Here is a 13,294-nt window from a genome sequence, read left to right as displayed (position 1 = left end):
ATCATGTCATCTTGCCTAATGTGCTACTCTGTTCTTATGAACTTAATACTCTAGATGCATGCTGGATAGCGGTCGATGTGTGGAGTAGTAGTAGATGCAGAATCGTTTCGGTCTACTTGTCGCGGACGTGATGCCTATATACATGATCATGCCTAGATATTCTCATAATTATTCACTTTTCTATCAATTGCTCGACAGTAATTTGTTCACCCATCGTAGAATTTGCTATCTTGAGAGAAGCCACTAGTGAAACCTATGGCCCCGGGTCTATCTTCCATCATATTATTTTCATATAAACTTGCTATTTCTATTACCGTTTATTTTGCAATCTATATCATAAAATACCAAAAATATTTATCTTGTTATCTCTATCAGATCTCACTTTCGTAAGTGACCGTGAAGGGATTTACAACCCCTTTATCACGTTGGTTGCGAGGTTCTTGTTTGTTTGTGCAGGTACTAGGTGACTTGCGTGTTACCTCCTACTGGATTGATACCTTGGTTCTCAAAAACCGAGGGAAATACTTACGCTACTGTGCTGCATCACCCTTTCCTCTTCAAGGGAAAACCAACGCATGCTCAAGAGGTAGCACCACCCCGCCCCTCCCCGTGGTGAGTTCTTTTGTTTTTTTCTAATTTTTTAGATTTAGTTTAGGTTAGTTTAGTTTAGATTAGGTTAGTTTAGTTTAGTTTACGTTAGTTTAGGTTACATTTAGTTTATAGTTTAGTTTAGTTTTTTTCTTCTATTTTTTATGAATAAACAAGAAATTGATGGAAAAAAAGAAGTTAAAGAAGAAGAGGAAGAAGAAGATGATGAAAAAAAGAACAATAAGTAGAAGAAGAAGAAGAAAAAGAAGAAGAAGAAGAAAAAGATGATGATGATGAAAAAAAAGAAGTAGAAGTAGAAGATGAAAAAAAGAAGTAGGAAAAGTAGAAAAAGAGGGTTGCCAAGGGGTCGAGGGTCGCCGAGTGGTTGAGGGGTTGAGGATCGAGGGGAAAAGGAGTCGAGGGTCTAGGGCTCGAGGATCGAGGTGTCGAGGGGTCGAGGGGTTGAGGATTTGCCATCCCGACTCCGACACCTCGACCCCCTGATACGTCCATTTTGCATCATGCTTTTATATCGATATTTATTGCATTATGGGCTGTTATTTCACATTATGTCACAATACTTATGGCTATTCTCTCTTATTTTACAAGGTTTACATAAGGAGGGAGAATGCCGGCAGCTGTAATTCTGGGCTGGAAAAGGAGCAAATATTAGAGACCTATTCTGCACAACTCCAAAAGTCCTAAAACTCCACGGAACACCTTATAATAAATAATGAAAAATCCTCGCCAAAGATGAAGACCAGGGGGGCCACACCCTGCTCACGAGGGTGGGGGACGCCCTCCCTAGGGCGCACCCCCGTACCTCGTGGGCCCCCTGGTGTCTCTCCGATGACCATCTTCTCCTATATGAAGTCTTTCATCGAGAAAAAAAGAAGAAGCAACCTTTCAGGACGAAACTCCGCCACCACGAGGCGGAACCTTGGCGGATCCAATCTAGAGCTCCGGCAGAGCTGTTCTGCCGGGGAAACTTCCCTCCCGGAGGGGGAAATCATCGCCATCGTCATCACCAATGCTCCCCTCATCGGGAGAGGGCAATCTCCATCAACATCTTCATCAGCACCATCTCATCTCAAAACCCTAGTTCATCTCTTGTATCCAATTCTATCTCCAAGTCCGGGATTGGTGCTAGTAGGTTGCTAGTAGTTTTAATTACTCCTTGTAGTTGATGCTAGTTGGTTTAATTGGTGGAAGATCATATGTTCAGATCCTTTATGCATATTAATACCCCTCTGATTATGAACATGAATATGCTTTGTGAGTAGTTACGTTTGTTCCTGAGGACAAGGGAGAAGTCTTGCTATTAGTAGTCATGTGAATTTGGTATTCGTTCGATATTTTGATGAGATGTATGTTGTCTAGCCTCTAATGGTGTTATGTGAACGTCGACTACATAACACTTCACCATTATTTGGGCCTAGAGGAAGGCATTGGGAAGTAATAAGTAGATGATGGGTTGCTAGAGTGATAGAAGCTTAAACCCTAGTTTATGGGTTGCTTCGTAAGGGGCTGATTTGGATCCATATGTTTCATGCTATGGTTAGGTTTACCTTAATACTTTTGTTGTAGTTGCGGATGCTTGCAATAGAGGTTAATCATAAGTGGGATGCTTGTTCAAGTAAGAAAAGCACCCAAGCACCGGTCCACCCACATGTCAAATTATCAAAGTACCGAACGTGAATCATATGAACGTGATGAAAACTAGCTTGACGATATTCCCATGTGTCCTCGGGAGCGCTTTTCCTTATATAAGAGTTTGTCCAAGCTTCTCCTTTGCTACAAAAAGGATTGGGCCACCTTTCTGCACTTTATTTACTTTTGTTACTTATTGCTGGTTACAAATTATCTTATCACAAAACTATCCGTTACCACTTATTTCAGTACTTGCAGAGAATACCTTGCTGAAAACCACTTATCATTTCCTTCTGCTCCTCGTTGGGTTCGACACTCTTACTTATCGAAAGGACTATGATAGATCCCATATACTTGTGGGTCATCAAGACTCTTTTCTGGCGCCGTTGCCGGGGAGTGAAGCGCCTTCAGTAGGTGGAATTTGGTAAGGAAAAATTTATATAGTGTGCTGAAATTTACTGTCACTTGTTACTATGGAAAGTAATCCTCTGAGGGGCTTGTTCGGTGTATATTCACCCCGACCAATAGAGCAAAGAGTTGCTCCTCAACCTACTTAACCTATTGAAAATGAAATTCCTTATGAGTATTCTTCAGGTATGATACAAAAACTGCTAGCTAATCCTTTTACAGGAGATGGAACAAAGCATCCTGATGAACACCTAATATATGTGGATGAAGTTTGTGGATTATTTAAGCCTGCAGGTATTCCCGATGATGTTGCTAAGAAGAAGGTCTTCCCTTATCTTTGAAGGGAGACACATTGACATGGTATAGGCTATGTGATGATATGGGATCATTGAACTATAGAAGATTGAAATTGGAATTTCATCAAAAGTATTACCCTATGCATCTTGTTCATCGTGATCGCAATTATATATATAATTTTTGGCCTTGCGAAGGAGAAAGCATCGCTCAAGCTTGGGGGAGGCTTAAATCAATGTTATATTCATGCCCCAATCATGAGCTCCCAAGAGAAACAATTCTTCAAAAAATTTATGCTCGGCTTTCTGAAAATAATCGCACCATGCTCGATACTTCTTGTGCTGGCTCTTTTATGATGAAGACTATTGGATTTAGATGGGATTTATTGGATAGAATTAAACGCAACTCTGAAGATTGGGACCTCGACAATGGTAAGGAGTCAGGTATGACACCTAAGTTTGATTGTGTTAAATATTTTATGGTTACTGATATTTTTCGTAAGTTTAGCACTAAATATGGACTTGATTCTGAGATAGTAGCTTCTTTCTGTGAATCTTTTGCTACTTATGTTGATCTCCCTAAGGAGAAGTGGTTTACATATCATCCTCCCATAGAAGTAAAAGTAGTTGCACCTATTAAAGTTGAAGAAAAGACTCTCACTTATAATGATCCTATTGTTCCTACTTGTTATGTTGAGAAACCACCTTTCCCTGTTAGGATAAAGGATCATGCTAAAGCTTCAACTATGGATCGTAAAAGCAATATTAAAACATATACACCTCCTGAGAAAGTTAAAGTTGAACCTAATATTGCTATTGTTAAAGATCTCTTGTCTGATAATATAGATGGGCATGTTATTTACTTCTGTAATGAAACTGCTAGAATTGCTAAACCCCGTGATACAGATAAACCTAGACCTATGGTAGGCATGCCTGTTATTTCTGTTAAAATAGGAGATCATTGTTATCATGGCTTATGTGATATGGGTGCTAGTGCTAGTGCAATACCTATTGACTTATACAACGAAATTATGCATGATATTGCACCTATTGAGTTAGAAGATATTGATGTCACAATTAAACTTGCTAATAGAGATACTATTTCACCAATGGGAATTGTTATAGATGTTGAAGTCTTGTGTGGGAAAACTAAATATCCTGCTAATTTTCTTGTTCTTGGTTCCCCACAAGATAGTTTTTGTCCCATTATATTTGGTAGACCCTTCTTAAATACTGTTAATGCTACCATAGATTGCACAAGGATGTTGTTACTGTCGGCTTGGATGATATGACTCATGAGTTTAATTTCTCTAAATTTAGTAAATAACATCGTGAAGAAGAATTGCCTAGTAAGTATGAAATTATTGGTCTTGCTTCTATTGCCGTACCTCCTAGTGATCCTTTAGAACAATATTTGCTAGACCATGAGAATGATATGTTTATGAATGAAAGAAGGGAAATAGATGAAGTATTCTTTAAATAGGAACCTATGCTGAAACACAATTTGCCTGTTGAAATCTTAGGGGATCCCCCTCCACCTAAGGGTGATCCCGTGTTTGAGCTTAAACCGTTGCCTGATAATCTTAAATATGCTTATCTTGATAAAAAGAAGATATATCCTGTTATTATTAGTGCTAACCTTTCAGAGCATGAAGAAGAAAGATGATTGAAAACTCTGAAGAAGCACCGTGCTCCTATTGGATATACTCTTGATGATCTTAAAGGCATTAGTCCCACTCTATGTCAACATAAAATAAATTTGGAAGCAGATGCCAAACCAGTTCGTGATCCTCAACGACGTCTGAATCCTAAAATTAAAGAAGTGGTAAGAAAAGAAATACTAAAGCTTCTAGAGGCAGGTATAATTTATCCCGTTGTTGATAGTCAGTGGGTAAGTCATGTTCATTGTGTCCCTAAGAAGGGAGGTATTACTGTTGTTCCTAATGATAAAGATGAATTGATTCCACAAATAATTATTACAGGTTATAGGATGGTAATTGATTTTCACAAATTAAATAAGGCTACTAAGAAAGATCATTACCCCTTACCTTTTATTGATCAAATGCTAGAAAGATTATGCAAACATACACATTACTGCTTTCTAGATGGTTATTCTGGTTTCTCTCAAATACCTGTGTCGGCTAATGATCAATCAAAGACTACTTTTACATGCCCTTTTGGTACTTTTTCTTATAGATGTATGCCTTTTGGTTTATGTAATGCACCTGCTACCTTTCAAAGATGCATGATGGCTATATTCTTTGACTTTTGTGAAAAGATTTGTGAGGTTTTCATGGACGACTTTTCCGTCTATGGATCTTCTTTTGATGATTGCTTGAGCAATCTTGATCGAGTTTTGCAGAGATGTGAAGAAACTAATCTTGTCTTGAATTGGGAAAAGTGCCACTTTATGGTTAATGAAGGTATTGTCTTGAGGCATAAAGTTTTTGAAAGAGGTATTGAAGTTGATAAAGCCAAGGTTGATGCTATTGAAAAGATGCCATGTCCCAAGGACATCAAAGGTATAAGAAGTTTCCTTGGTCACGCTGAATTTTATAGGAGGTTCATTAAGGACTTCTCAAAAATTTCTCGGCCTCTGACTAATTTATTACAAAAAGATATACCATTTGTCTTTGATGATGATTGTGTAGAAGCATTTGAAATACTTAAGAAAGCATTAGTCTCTGCACCTACTGTTCAGCCACCTGATTGGAATTTACCCTTTGAAATTATGTGTGATGCTAGTGATTATGTTGTAGGTGTTGTTCTAGGGCAAAGAGTTGATAAGAAATTAAATGTTATCCATTATGCTAGTAAGACTCTAGACAATGATCAAAGAAATTATGCTACTACTGAAAAAGAACTTTTAGCAGTTGTATTTGCTTGTGATAAGTTCAGACCTTATATTGTTGATTCTAAAGTAACTATCCACACTGATCATGCTGCTATTAAATATCTTATGGAGAAGAAAGATGCTAAACCTAGACTTATTAGATGGGTTCTCTTGCTACAAGAATTTGACTTGCATATTGTTGATAGAAAAGGAGCTGAGAACCCCGTTGCAGACAACTTATCTAGGTTAGAGAATGTTCTTGATGACCCACTACCTATTGATGATAGCTTTCCTGATGAACAATTAAATGTCATAAGTACTTCTCGTAATACTCCTTGGTATGATGATTATGCTAATTACATTGTTGCTAAATTCATACCACCTAGCTTCACATACCAACAAAAGAAAAAGTCCTTCTATGATTTGAGACATTACTTTTGGGATGACCCACATATTTATAAAGGAGTAGATGGTGTTATTAGATGTTGTGTACCTGAGCATGAACAGGAACAGATCCTACGCAAGTTCCACTCCGAAACTTATGGAGGACACCACGCGGGAGATAGAACTGCACATAAGGTATTGCAATCTGGTTTTTATTAGCCTACTCTCTTCAAGGATGCCCGTAAGTTTGTCCTATCTTGTGATGAATGTCAAAGAATTGGTAATATTAGTAGACGTCAAGAAATGCTATGAATTACTCACTTGTTATTGAACCGTTTGATGTTTGGGGCTTTGATTATATGGGACCTTTTCCTGCCTCTAATGGATATACACATATTTTAGTTGTTGTTGATTACATTACTAAGTGGGTAGAAGCTATTCCAACTAGTAGTGCTGATCATAACACTTCTATTAAAATGCTTAAAGAAGTTATTTTTCCGAGGTTTGGAGTCCCTAGATATTTAATGACTGATGGTGGTTCACATTTTATTCGTGGTGCTTTCCGTAAAATGCTTGCTAAATATGACGTCAATCACAGAATTGCATCTCCGTATCACCCACAGTCTAGTGGTCAAGTAGAATTGAGTAATAGAGAACTCAAATTAATTTTGCAAAAGACTGTCAATAGGTCTAGAAAGATTTGGTCCAAGAAACTTGCTGATGCATTATGGGCCTATAGAACAGCATATAAAAATCCTATGGGTATGTCTCCATATAAAATGGTATATGTAAAAGCATGTCACTTACGTCTAGAACTAGAACATAAGGCATATTGGGCTATTAAAGAGCTCAACTATGATATCAAACTTGCCGGTGAAAAGAGGTTATTTGATATTAGCTCACTTGATGAATGGGGAACCCAAGCTTATGAAAATGCCAAGTTTTTTAAAGAAAAGGTTAAAAGATGGCATGACAAAAGGATACAAAAGCGTGAGTTTAATGTAGGTGATTATGTATTGCTATACAACTCTCATTTTAGATTTTTTGCAGGAAAACTTCTCTCTAAATGGGAAGGCCCCTATGTTATCGAGGAGGTCTATCGTTCCGGTGCCATAAAAATCAACAACTTCGAAGGCACAAATCCGAAGGTGGTAAACGGTCAAAGAATCAAACACTATATCTCAGGTAATCCCATAAATGTTGAAACCAATATTATTGAAACCGTAACCCCGGAGGAATACATAAGGGACACTTTCCAGAATGTTTCAGACTCTGAAAAGGAATAGGTATGTGGTACGGTAAGTAAATCGACTCCAAAACATTTTTAAGGCAATATTTCTCCGTTTTGGAATATTTAGAAAATTAGAAAATTAAGTAGCAGTCCGGGAAGGACACGAGGGCCCCACGAGGGTAGAGGGCGCGCCCTATCCCCCTGGGCGCGCCCCCCTACGTCATGAGCACCTCGTGTGCCTTCCGGACTCCGTTTTCTTGCACGATACGTATTTTGGTTGGTAAAAATTCATTATATAACCTCCCGGGGGTTTTGACTCCCGTATCACGCAAAAATCTCCTGTCTTTGTTTCGAGCTGTTTTTTGTCAGGGTTTTCAAGGCCAGGCACTATGTCGTCTCCCTCCTCCTCCAACCATGAGGGCAATGATGCTTGCCTAATGAAGATAGAGCTGAAGAGAGAAGAACCTATGGAGATCAATAAGGATGAAGGGATCAAGAAGGCCGTGGAGGACCAAGTTCCAGCAACAAAAGACACCCTTCAACTGGATCACAATCTACTTACCCCTACAGAAATCGAAGCTTTCAAGATGATTGAGTTGGCTCGTATACAAAATAAGTATCTCACACGTGAAAATATTTTGTTGAAGGAGCATATCATCGCACTCAAGGGCATTATCCGCAAGTTAAAAGACCTCCTACGCTCGATGTGCGACTATCCATCATCAACAACACCTCCACCTTCTTCACCAACCAAGGAGATATAATAACATGGGTATGGGCACTCCCCTTGGCAACCGCCAAGCTTGGGGGAGGTGCCCCGGTATCGTATCACCATCACTTTTATCCTTACCGTTTTCCTTAGTTTGATCCTATTAGTAGTATTTTGATCTAGTAGAATAAAGTTTATGGCATGATCTAGTTGTGAGTTTTGCTTTATTATCCTTCTATGTAATCGAGTCCGTGAGCTATATAATAAAGATTAGTGTTGAGTCAAGGGCTTGATTATTTAGCCATGATCCTAAGTGAATAAAAGAAAAGAGAAAGAAATAAAAAGAAACAAAGAGATCATGTGAGTCTTATGGAGAGTAATGAGCTCACATAGAAAGAGTATGATGAATAAAAGTTGTTGAGGGTTGACAAACATAGTTTTGGTCATCGTTGCGAGTAATAGGAAGTAATAAAGAAAGAGAGGTCTTCACATATAAATACACTATCTTGGACATCTTTTATGATTGTGAGCACTCATTAAAATATGACATGTTAAAGAGTTGACATTGGACAAGGAAGACAACATAATGGGTTATGTTTGCTTACATCTGAGATAAATTATATCGTCTTGGATCCTCCAACATGTTGAGCTTGCCTTTCCCCCTCATGCTAGCCAAATTCTCAGCACCAAGTAGAGATACTACTTGTGCTTCCAAATACCCTTAAACCAGTTTTGCCATGAGAGTCCACCATATCTACCTATGGATTGAATAAGATCCTTCAAGTAAGTTGTCATCGGTGGAAAGCAATAAAAATTGCTCTCTAAATATGTATGATTGATTGGTGTGGGAGAAATAAACTTTATACGATCTTGTGATGTGGAAGTAATAAAAGCGACAGACTGCATAATAAAGGTTCATATCACAATGGGAAATATAAAGTGACGTTCTTTCGCATTAGGATTTTGTGCATCCAACCATAAAAGCGCATGGCAACCTCTGCTTTCCTCTGCGAAGGGCCTATCTTTTATCATTATCTTCTACCTTATGCAATAGTCATGGTGATCTTCACCCTTCCTATTTACATTTTACCCTTTTGGCAAGCACAATATGTTGGAAAGATCCCGGTATATATGGCTAATTGGATGTGGGTTTACATGAACTATTACTGTTGACATTACCCTTGAGGTAAAACGTTGGGAGGCAAGACTATAAGCCCCTATCTTTCTCTAAAACTCCATACCCATAAGTATTGCGTGAGTGTCAGCAATTGTGAAAGATTATATGATAGTTGAGTATGTGGACTTGCTGAAAAGCTCTTATACATTGACTCTTTCCTATGTTATGATAAATTGCAATTGCTTCAATGACCAAGATTGTAGTTTGTTAGTTCTCAATGAAGTTTACGATTCATACTTGATATTGTGATTGAATTATTACTCTAGCATTAGAGATCATATGACAAGAATTATATAAGTTGTTGTTCTAAGAATGATCATGATGCCCTCATGTCCGTATTTTATTTTTATCGACACCTTCATCTCTAAACTTGTGGACGTATTTTTTGATTTCGGCTTTTCGCTTGAGGACAAGCGAGGACTAAGCTTGGGGGAGTTGATACGTCCATTTTGCATCATGATTTTATATCGATATTTATTGCATTATGGGCTGTTATTTCACATTATGTCACAATACTTATGGCTATTCTCTCTTATTTTACAAGGTTTACATAAGGAGGGAGAATGCCGGCAGCTGGAATTCTGGGCTGGAAAAGGAGCAAATATTAGAGACCTATTCTGCACAACTCCAAAAGTCCTGAAACTCCACGGAACACCTTATAATAAATAATGAAAAATCCTCGCCAAAGATGAAGACTAGGGGGCCCACACCCTGCTCACGAGGGTGGGGGGCGTGCCCCCCTACCTCGTGGGCCCCCTGGTGGCTCTCCGATGACCATCTTCTCCTATATGAAGTCTTTCGTCGAGAAAAAAAGAAGAAGCAACCTTTTGGGATGAAACTCCGCCGCCACGAGGTGGAACCTTGGCGGATCCAATCTAGAGTTCCGGCAGAGCTGTTCTGCCGGGGAAACTTCCCTCCCGGAGGGGGAAATCATCGCCATCGTCATCACCAACGCTCCTCTCATCGGGAGAGGGCAATCTCCATCAACATCTTCATCAGCACCATCTCATCTCAAAACCCTAGTTCATCTCTTGTATCCAATTCTTGTCTCCAAGTCCGGGATTGGTGCTAGTAGGTTGCTAGTAGTGTTAATTACTCCTTGTAGTTGATGCTAGTTGGTTTAATTGGTGGAAGATCATATGTTCAGATCCTTTATGCATATTAATACCCCTCTGATTATGAACATGAATATGCTTTGTGAGTAGTTACGTTTGTTCCTGAGGACAAGGGAGAAGTCTTGCTATTAGTAGTCATGTGAATTTGGTATTCGTTCGATATTTTGATGAGATGTATGTTGTCTAGCCTCTAGTGGTGTTATGTGAACGTCGACTACATAACACTTCACCATTATTTGGGCCTAGAGGAAGGCATTGGGAAGTAATAAGTAGATGATGGGTTGCTAGAGTGACAGAAGCTTAAACCATAGTTTATGCGTTGCTTCGTAAGGGGCTTATTTGGATCCATATGTTTCATGCTATGGTTAGGTTTACCTTAATACTTTTGTTGTAGTTGCGGATGCTTGCAATAGAGGTTAATCATAAGTGGGATGTTTGTTCAAGTAAGAACAACACCCAAGCACCGGTCCACCCACAATGTCAAATTATCAAAGTACCGAACACGAATCATATGAACGTGATGAAAACTAGCTTGACGATATTCCCATGTGTCCTCGGGAGCGCTTTTCCTTATATAAGAGTTTGTCCAGGCTTGTCCTTTGCTACAAAAAGGATTGGGCCACCTTGCTACACTTTATTTACTTTTGTTACTTGTTGCTCGTTACAAATTATCTCATCACAAAACTATCTGTTACCACTTATTTCAGTACTTGCAGAGAATACCTTGCTGAAAACCATTTATCATTTCCTTCTGCTCCTCGTTGGGTTCGACACTCTTACTTATCGAAAGGACTACGATAGATCCCCTATACTTGTGGGTCATCACCCCCTGACCCTGACACCCGACCCCGACACGACACCCCGACCCTGACACAACACCCCAACACCGCGACCCCGACATAGCACCCCGACCCCGACACGACACCCCCAACCCCGACACAGCACCCCGACTCCGACAGGACACCCCCGACACCCGACCCCCGACACGGCACCCCAACCCCGACACAGCACCCCGACCCCGACACAACACCCCCGACTCCCCGACCCCCGACACCTCCCGAAAAAGGTGCTCTTCGGCCTTCCAAAGGCCGATGGGCTCATATATTTGTGAATTATGAGTTAGATCATATATTTTTCGATTTTGTTATCAAAAGACATTATATTTGTGTTGATCAAGTGGTTTTAAAAGTGCAGTAGTTTTGTCGCTGCGAGGGTCTGGTGTTTGACGACCTCCCCATGCGTTCGATGAGATCCGCCCCTGTGTTCGAGGGTGAGCACAAATGACATCTCCTCCTCCCCCTTCATTTGCTCTGTTCCGGTCTTCGTGCCGATAAAACTTGCTAGCTATAGGTGTCTTCAATCACCAGTATGCGTGACCACTATGCGTCTCTCATTCGAAAGGGTTACATCTATAAATATGCATGCATTTGCATATTTATAACCGTGATTCTTTTGAATTTTCCAATGTTATCCATGGACAGCCCGAGTATGTGTAGATTTGGTTCGTTTTCCCGTATGCTCTGCTCCGAATCCGTTGCAGAATTTCGTCAGTGCCTCCTTATTGTTCTTCGGGTACACATCCTCTTTGCTTATTGCAGAGACGTGTACTAGGAGAACAGCAGGGAGGTGCCACCGAAATTTTGCATCGGATCTGGAGGAGAGCATGGAAAAACGAACCCAATCTACACATACTCGGGTGGGATTAGGACCTATATTTACCTATTAGCGTCTAGGTTGCATAGACGTAATAGAAGTGACAAACTCCATTAACTGATGAATATATACATGCTGCTTTATATATATTTCTTATGTGTCCAGTAGCTAGGCAAGATGAGTGATCGTTCGTGGATGTACACCGGTCACACTAGTCAAAAAGACATGACCATTGAATGGTTAACAAAAACCAAGGGGTTTCTGAGAGCCGCATTTGAAAATGGCCAGAGGACAACCTGGTGCCCGTATGCCAGGCGCGACAATTGGCACAAGAGGACAAAGGATGAAACGGGAAAACACCTGCAGAAGAGGGGTTTTATGCCAGGTTATATGATGTGGACATTTCATGGCGAGTCTGCCCAACATGCCAGAGCTAAGGTGCTTCGTCGTTGCACCGACGAGCATGGTACCAGGATGGAAGACATGGTGCAAGACTTTGATGATGCTCGGGACTCGGACGATGAGATGGAGGAATCTGCAAAGGCTTTCAATGAAATGTTGGAGTCTTCATAACGTCCTCTCCGCGACCACACTAAGCTTTGTCAGCTGGATGCCATCTCACAAATAATGGCTCTGAAGGCTCAATTCAACTTGGGTAGAGAATGCTACGACGCGACGATGATAGTATTTGGACGTTTTCTACCCAAAGGCCATGTATACCTGCAAACCTGTACCAGTCAGACAAAATCCTCCGTGCTCTTAAGATGCCCTATGAGAAGATACATGCCTGTGAGAAAGGTTGAGCCTTATTTAGGCTTTAGTATGCGGACTTGAACTATTGTCCCATTTGTAAGTCATCCAGGTATGTTGTGGTAGACAACGGTATGGGTGAGAAGACGCATACCAAAATCCCCGTTAATGTTCTTCGGTATATGCCAATCATACCAAGACTTCAACGTCTTTTCATGGTCGAAGAGACGGCCAGACAGATGACATGGCACAAAACGGGAAAAGAACCCAACTAGATGCAGATGGGAAGCTGATGACGGTGCACACATCGGACGGTGAAGCGTGGAAGTGCTTCGATGCATTACATCATCAAAAAGCGGCAGGTCCAAGGCATCCTCGAGTCGCCATCAACACGGATGGGTTCAGTGTGTTGGCCCGTATTTTTCATTCCACTCAATCCCCCCCGGACAGAATATGCAAAGAAAGAACATTTCTGACGTAGATAATTATAGGGCCCAACTATC

The sequence above is a fragment of the Triticum urartu genome, chromosome 4A (genome assembly GCF_056163025.1).
Source record: "Triticum urartu cultivar PI428250 chromosome 4A, HENAU_Tu73, whole genome shotgun sequence".
Lineage (NCBI taxonomy): Eukaryota > Viridiplantae > Streptophyta > Magnoliopsida > Poales > Poaceae > Triticum > Triticum urartu.
This window is presented reverse-complemented; position numbering follows the sequence as displayed.